The sequence below is a fragment of the Apium graveolens genome, chromosome 3 (assembly GCF_009905375.1).
Source record: "Apium graveolens cultivar Ventura chromosome 3, ASM990537v1, whole genome shotgun sequence".
Taxonomy (NCBI): Eukaryota; Viridiplantae; Streptophyta; class Magnoliopsida; order Apiales; family Apiaceae; genus Apium; species Apium graveolens.
In genome coordinates this window covers 75364397-75373595 of record NC_133649.1, presented here as the reverse complement: position 1 = coordinate 75373595, position 9199 = coordinate 75364397, and the positions used below count along the sequence as shown (strand labels likewise).

The 9199-nt window shown below is 36.9% G+C and overlaps 1 non-coding gene across 1 annotated transcript; it reads left to right on the top strand.

The window, feature by feature from the left end:
* Positions 1–7694: 7694 nt before the first annotated feature.
* On the top strand, positions 7695–7801 carry LOC141716083 (small nucleolar RNA R71). The gene has a single exon (XR_012572813.1). It is a non-coding gene; the product is annotated as a small nucleolar RNA R71 (small nucleolar RNA).
* Positions 7802–9199: the final 1398 nt, after the last annotated feature.

Genomic DNA, 9199 nt, shown 5'->3' with positions numbered 1-9199 from the left:
CTAGTCGGTAGAATAACTAATAAGTAATATTAAAAGGATAGCCGACTGATATAATGGTAATTTAGTCGCTTGCATATTATATGTTGTCAATTGGCATAACATGTTTGGATATATTGGATTATAACATGTTTAATTCGAGACTATTTGGAAATCTCTTAGTTAAAGGGATACATGATGATAAGATTAATAAGTCGAACTATGTAACCTTTGTAAGCGATGGTGAGTAAGCTAACTTAGGTTTAATGGTACATGAAAAATATATATTGTAACTTCAGCTTGAGCTGCGAGCATGAGATGGCACCTCAGGGAAGAGGTATAGCACGTTGATAATTAATAGGCAAAAATAAGTAAAAATTGGTTATACAGAATGGAGGTGACTCCTAATAAACAAGCGCATGCTTGTATGTTTTGAATGTTTGTTTTACATGGAGTGTATGGTATATGGTAATTGGATCTTAATTCTTCATCATAAATGATTGTTTGTTAAAGAAGTGGGGGTAGTGGGTATGCGCACCTCCTAAGATAATGTTGTTAAAATGGCAAAATTTAAAAACAACGGATTATATGTAATGTATGAATTGGATTGGATTGGATTAGATAATTGGTTATTGGTCATGATGATTATATGCCTATGTGTGATGATATTTACAAATAGAATCTACCATATTTGATAGGTTTGCATGTGTTCCGGTATCTCGGACATATGAAGCACCGGTGATCACATTTTACACTGGATGAGAAGCGAATGTCAGTTGTCGGTTCAGACTCGCTTGGCACCCAAAATAAATTAAACAAATTTTCATAACTCAAAATTGAAGATAGCTACAGGTTTAGCTCGGAAGATAGCTACATGCATAGCTAGAAACTTAGCTTCGGGTGTAGCTTGGATTTGAAGATAGCTACGGGTGTAGCTTGAATTCAGATATAGCTATAGGTGTAGCTTGAAATTGGACTTGGTTACAACTTGTTTGTAGCTAGGAATTGGAATCACGTAAGGTAATTTGAATTATAGATGGATTATATCATGTATGGACTATACATGAGGATGTACACAAAGGCTTGCGTACTTGGACTTAATCCACATATGGATTATATGTGGAGAGTACGTAGGAACGTACCTCTTGCATATACACAAAGGCTTGCGTGGATTTATAATAACATATGGATTATATGTGAAGAGTATGTGGGAACGTACCTCATGGAATATATGGTTTAGGCTATGAGAAACTGGTAGATTTTCAATTTTTGGTAATTATTCTTGGATATATGACTTGTATGAATGCATGTTATAATCGATAAAGGTTTTAGAATTTGGATATTGATAATATATGGAGGTGTGTCTAGTTACACATACCTCAAAATAATCTTGGTTTATTAAACAAATGGTATAGAAATAAAATGGAAATTTAGTATTAATGTAATTCTTGGATAAGGCAGGATGTATGTAAGAAATTTCATACATGGATGGAATTGTGTATGGTTGATACACCAAAAAAGTATGGTTTATACATGGAAAGACCATGATGCTTTAGCCTACATCATTTCCTTTGGGTGGTAAGGTATTACTCATGCAAAAACATGTCTATTGATATGTGGATAATGGATGAATCTGATTAGATACTCCATTCCTGGATTAGGTTTACATGGGTCTGTGAACTGGGATGGATAAGTTCGTATGAAAATGCGAGTCTATAGGTTTTCCATAGGTGCATGTCGATCTCAAGGAAACTGAGCTAGTGTAGTTCCTGCGAAGTTTTGCATAAGTAAGGTCGGAGTACAAGGTACTCGCACGGGGAATAGGGGCTTGCAGGGATGCTGTAATTTTAAAAGCTTACGAGGATGTAAGTTCAAGTTCAAATACGAACCTTTGAATTGGAATTGGAATTAGAGGTAGGCATAGGGCAATAGAAGATAGTGGATAGAGACAAGAGGTAATCACGTTCCTTTCCAATTTTTTAAATCGTTCTATTTGATAAGGCATTTTTGTATGCACTGAATGAATTTAATAAGTTGATTGGTTGTTATGAAACCTTATAATTGATTTAAAAATGTGTTAGTAGGGCCTTTTAGGTTGTTCTGAATATTCTTTGCGAGCAATGGTGAGTAAGAGAGTTTAGATTTAGTGTTATATGTTAGGTTCATAGTGTGGGTTCAGATGGAGGTACTCGCATGTTAAGATACCTCGAGTATGAGCTCATAATATGAACCTCACTTTAACTTAACATCGTTTTAGACAAGTTAGTATACAAATGGTTTGCACTGAATGAAGAACATTGAATGTAATTAGTTAACTTTATTAAATTTATTTACACTATTAAAAGGGTTTTTAGTAGAGTCATGTTAAGTAATTTTATGTGCTAGAACCTGAACAATAGCAGTTGTTATAGTCATCTTGAAAAAACATGTACAAGGTAGAAAATTATTTTTCATTTAAAAAATATGTGTTAGGTTTAAAATCGAGAATAAAATGTTAAGAAAAAGGTGTGCATCCCGGTGAACAACTTGGAAATAAACAGTGCATGATAGCCGTAGGTTCGTTAGGATTTTGAATTTATTATTGGTTGTTTATTTTCAAACTATGTTGTAGATAAGAGTTCTTTTTTATAATTTAAGGGTTAGTTCTAGAAAAATTGCTTTTAGGGATGGCACGTGTAAGGACCTAAGCCCGGGTACGTATTAAAGTTGTTATTGGTTATAAATGATACGTAAGGTAGGCTCAAAACCTGAAACTCAAGGCTTTGGTCATGTTTAAGGGGCTTTAATTACTTGACTCGGGTTAATGAGAATTAGATTAATTACAACATGTTAAAAATCTAAGTCATTGTGAAGGTAGGCACAAGCGTCTCCCAAGTAAAATCTTAAAAGCATTACTTATATAATTTTCTTAGACCAGTATAATTGGGGGTAGTGTTAGGGCGAAAACACGCGCTAATATTCACGTAAGTATACGCGTTCACAAGTAGTATAAGATATAAATCAGATTCGTTCCCACAGAGACTGATTTAGGTTAAGTTCAATTTATGCAACAATGTATGGTTATCGCTCAATGCTAAGACAAATAACAAATTGGGTTTTGATTAAACTAAGAGATTATACTAAATAACATTAACTAAGAGAATTGAGGTTGAATTACTATATATGACAAATATGGGATCCTAACTTCATTACTACTTCATTCAATAGCCTTATTGTTCTTAACCTTAGCATGCGATGGTGATGACACTAATCAGATAACACGAAACTGATAAACGCCAACTTTCGTTGCACGAGTACAATTCTACCAGACATCTACAAAAGAGATAGAAGCTGAATAGGCACCAATTATATTGAGACCCTATATTTCTATAGAATTTGACAACATAACGGTTTAAGCACAAGTTATCTATCTTGATTACATATGGCAAGTAAAACAGTTAGAGTTACCTACGAATCATGCATAATAAATACATGAACCTATGCTAGCATGGCAAGTTATAAACCTCTATATCCACTATCGCTTCAATAGAGATTAACACAATATCTTATATGTTAGCTACGCACATAAGACGAATAAGCACAACCAATACTAGGATATCAATCAATCACCACACACCAAGATATCGAAACAAATTAATTATTGAAATCCATAAGTAAATCCGCTAGAATCCCATGACAACGATTAGCCCATGATTGAACTCATCGTCACCATGGGTTCCAATGGAAGTATGGTATAAAACAAGGTCTTAATAAACTGAATAATAATCAAAGTACGAATAAACGAGATCTAGGTTGAACAAGAGAGAAAACGAGCATCCAAAGTTACAACTAATTGAAAGAATCACAAGTTGAAAACAAGATCTTCTTTTTTAGAGTTGTTCTGTGCTTCTAAGTCTTCTCCTTCATATCCTAATCTTCCCGGATGATGAAAACTTTTTTTTTAAGTATATATACGCCCCTAGTGGACCTGGACCCTTAAAATCGTCAAATTCCACTCAAAAAAAGTTTTTTCAGCGAAATCAGCGACCAGCCGCGCCCTGAGCGGCCGCTCAGCTCTCCTGAGCGGGCGCTCAGACAGCTTCTGGAAAAAATTCTGATGAATCTTGTTTTGGCCATAACTTGAATTCTACTTATCAGAATTAGGCGATTCAACAGCCCACGCGAAGCTAACGAGATTCTATACAACTTGACAATGGCCTTGGATTCCAAATCTGATCACTTTTTATCATATTTCCTTTAAAAGCTCATTTCTTCATATAACTGATACCTGAAATGCAATAACACAAAAACACATCAAAATACCAACAACTTGAGTTCAAAACACCAATTTAGGCTTGTAATAAAGCGTTCCAAGTGGATATATAATCCACTTATCACACCCCCAAACTTGAATCGATGCTTGTCCTCAAGCATAAACAAAATCAAAACTACAAAACAAACCTAATGCATGAATGCAAGTACGTGAATGTAACTAAATGATAATGCAATCGATCCCCTCAGAATAACCATAACCAAACGAATAAGCCAATGCCTCTAAGAATGCAATGACTTTAAACAGAGCTCGAATAAATTCCACAAACCAACTCACAAACCAGAAACGTGTGTGTGTGGAATGCTTAACAGATATCTCTCGATACTAGATCAATAACCATAACTTATCTATCATCGAAACAATCAAAATTTTATAAACAGAATAGACAATAAACGCATTATGACTCACAACACCTCTTTTCTACTAGAGTTATACAAGGATTCATACTATTATTGAACACATAGCAAAGATGCTTATTTGACCGTGCAATGAATGAGGTCCCAAAAGACTTATGCAATAAAACCCATGTAGCGAGCGTTAGGTTAGCAGATCCCAGACTATAAAAGCCTTAGGTCACTAGGCACAAAGTCCCCTAGAACTTAATAACTCGAGTATTAAAGGGATCACTCTTGATTAGTTATGCATAAACACATATTTTTTTTCTTTTTTTTCTTTTTTTTTCAATAATTTCTAAATGAGTGCGTTTCGCTCCATCTCATTCAACCCTAGACTACTCATAAAAATATGAGCCGGCTACTAGCCATTTGACGCCTAGCCTTACAACAACTAGCAATGAAATCCAAGTTTTTCTCCAGATAAAAAAATTAGTATTTTTACGTCATTACGAGAATATCAAAAATTCTAAATATAACTAAGTGATTAAATCTCAACAACAAACAAGTATGATCATGATCTAGATCAAAAGCAACCCTATAAGACTTTGTGAAAATATTTATTTCTGGCATGCAAATCAATTCATTAGGACTTAAACATCCCTTTATTCGTCATCACCACACTCAAATCAACATCAACTTATCAAATATCATAGTTCATCTTAAGGGATCATGCTAAATATGCATGCAAATGCAACTATATGAAATCACATAAAAACAAACAAATATGTCCTAAATGAACAATCATGCAAAAATATGAATGAACTACAACTAAACATGCAATATGAATCTATATGGACACACACACTACTAATCCTTACATTATCACCCCCAAACTTAAAATTTTCAATGTCCTCATTAAAGGTAATAATAAAGATTTCAGGCATACCTAGTCAGCGGGAGAGTCACCCTCGTCGGGTGGAGGATCAGGTGGCCAATCAACCTCGCCACTAGTGTCTCGGACAATAGTACCGAAAGTGTGTGTCAAGTTTTCAGCAAAACGATGGTGAATGTCGTACATGGCCTCCATACGCCTAGCCACTCGCCTGTACTGTTCATCACCAAGACCAAACCTATTAACTATCGGTTGCACATAAGAAGAACCCTCTGTAGGTACAGGAAGATCTGTCCAGCCACTCTCTACATCATCAAAAATATATCCCAACCCCTTATCATGGGGTGCACCTAAGAATGAATAACTCGAGTGATCTGGCTTTCGGTTGAGCTCAAGTATGGGAGCTTCTTGAGTAAATGGTTCAAAATGCTCTTGAGAAATTTTCAGCTCTGCTAACCCAAGAGAATCGAATGGCATATCCAACTTCCTCTTCCACAGAGATGCATTCAAAACCTGCAATTGCTCTACTTTAAAGCACTCCTCTTTAGCTATGGGTAACTTTATTTCCTTGAACACATTAAAAGTGACCTTTTGATCGTGAACCTTCATCGAAAGCTCTCCTTTTTGCACATCGATCATAGTTCAGCCTGTAGCCAAGAATGGTCTTCCCAAGATGATGGGAATCTTCTTATCTTCCTCGAAATCAAGAATTACAAAGTCAGCAGAGAAGAAGAGTTTATCCACCTTGACCAAGACATCCTCCACTATACCTCATGGATAAGCGATGGAACGGTCAGCTAGTTGCAATGACATGTATGTTGGTTTCAGATCAGGAAGATCAAGCTTCTTGAAGATAGATAAGGGCATCAGATTGATGCTAGCTCCTAAATCACAGAAACACTTGTCAAATGACAAGTTTCCGATGGTGCAAGGAATAGTGAAGCTTCCAGGGTCTTTAAGCTTCAGAGGCAACTTCTGTTACAACACAACACTGCATTCCTCCGTTAGAGCAACGGTCTCTAAGTCATCGAGCTTCACTTTCCGAGAGAGAATACCTTTCATAAACCTCGCATAGCTAGGCATCTGTTCAAGAGCTTCAGTGAAAGGTATGTTGATATAAGGTTTCTTGAACACCTCCAAAAAATTCTCAAACTGCTTATCCGGCTTTTTCTTCTGCAACCTCTTAGGAAAAGGAGGTGGAGGATAGATCTGTTTCTCCCCTGTATTACCCTCAGGAGGAGTGTGTTCCACAGTAGTCTTCATTGGTTCCATATCTACTTCCTTCTGCACATCTTCTTCAGCCAAAACTTCAGATTCTGTAACTTGAGACTTTTCAGGCTCTCCATCTTGCTGAATTTTGGGGCATGCAACCTTTCCAGACCTCAAGGTGATAGCGTTCACCTATTCTTCAACTTCCCTCTTTCCTGGATTGGCTTCTGTAGCACTAGGAAGCATTCCTGGTGGTCGATTCAATAAGGCATTAGCAATTTGCCCTATTTGGTTCTCCAGAGTCTTGATAGAAATAGTCTGGCTTTGGCATATAAGAGCCTGGTTTTTGCACATAAGCCGCAACTCCTCCAATTCAGATTTTTCATTCGAAGATAGTCCTGTATCATGATTTTGTTGTTGAATTTGGAGTTGTTGTATTGGTGCAATTTGTTGCTGAAAACCAGGAGGGTTGAATAGCTTATTTCTAAACTGTTGGAATGGCTATTGCATCGCATTCTGATTGTTGCTCCAGCTGAAGTTAGGATGATTCCAGTTGTCAGGATGATAAGTGTCTGGAACTGGTTGCTGCGATCTTTGAAAGTTGCTCACAAACTGAGCTGAGTCACTAGATATAGCGCATTGCTCCGTCGCATGCGAACCTGCACATAGCTCATAAACACTAATTATTTGCTTAACACCATAGTTAGCCAGAGAATCAATCTTCATAGACAATGCCTTTAGTTGAGCAGTGATAGCCGTAGCTGTATCCACCTCAAGAACTCCTACTACCTTTCCCTGTGGACATCTCTGGGTTGGATACTGATATTCATTAGCAGCCATCAGTTTAATTAGATCATAAGCTTCCTCATAGCTCTTTGCCCGTAATGCTCCGCCTACTGCTGCATCGAGCATGGGTCTGGACTGTGCTCCCAAACCATTATAGAAGCAATTGATGATCATCCAATCAGGCATTCCATGATGAGGACACTTTCTAAGCATCTCCTTGTAGCGCTCCCAAGCTTCACACAAAGATTCTCCCGTTTGCTGCACAAATTGAGTAAGAGCATTCCTCATTGCAGCTGTCTTCGCCATAGGGAAGAATTTAGTAAGAAACTTCTGAGCAAGATCTTCCCAAGTAGTAACCGAACCAGCTGGTAGAGAGTGTAACCAGCTCTTAGCCTTGTCCCTCAGAGAGAATGGGAACAGTCTCAGCTTCACAGCATCTTCAGAAACACCGTTGAACTTGAAGGTGTCGCAGATCTCAATGAAATCCCTAATGTGCATATTGGGATCTTCCGTTGGAGAACCCCCAAACTGGACTGAATTTTGTACCCATTGAATTATGCCAGGCTTGATCTCAAAGGTATTAGCTGTGATAGCTGGCCGGACAATGCTAGATTGAATGTCAGTGATCTTGGGTTGAGAAAAATCCATCAAGGCTTTCGTTCGTGCTGCTGGATCTCCCATTGTAATGAGTACCTGAAACACAAACAAATAAACCGTGAAAGTAAAAGAATCTAAGTCAGTGAACTTTAACGACCACTGATGACATGCACATAAACTAAAAATAAACACCGAGTCCCCGGCAGCGGCGCCAAAAAACTTGTTAGGGTGAAAGCACGCGCTAATATTCACACAAGTATACGCATTCACAAGTAGTATAAGATATTAATCAGATTCGTTCCCATAGAGACTGGTTTAGGTTAAGTTCAATTTATGCACCTATGCTACAATGTATGGTTATCGCTCAATGCTAAGACAAATAACAAATTGGGTTTTGATTAAACTAAGAGATTATACTAAATAACATTAACTAAGAGAATTGAGGTTGAATTACTATATATGATAAACATGGGATCTTAACTTCATTACTACTTCATTCAATAGCCTTACTGTTCTTAACCTTAGCATGCGATGGTGATGACACTAATCAGATAACACGAAACTGATAAACGCCAACTTTCGTTGCACGAATACCATTCTACCAGACATCCACAAAAGAGATAGAAGCTGAATAGGCACCAATTATATTGAGACCCTATATGTCTACAGAATTTGATAACATAACGGTTTAAGCACAAGTTATCTATCTTGATTACATAGGGAAAGTAAAATGGTTAGAGTTACCTACGAATCATGCATAACAAATACATGAACCTATGCTAGCATGGCAAGTTCTAAACCTCTATATTCACTGTCGCTTCAAAAGAGATTAAAACACTATCTTATATGTTAGCTATGCACATAAGGCGAATAAGCACAACCAATACTAGGATATCAATCAATCACCACACACCAAGATATCGAAACAAATTAATTATTGAAATCCATAGGTAAATCCGCTAGAATCCCATGACAACGATTAGCCCATGATTGAACTCATCATCACCATGGGTTCCAATGAAATCATGGTATAAAACAAGGTCTTAATAAACTGAATAATAATCAAAGTACGAATAAACGATATCTAGGTTC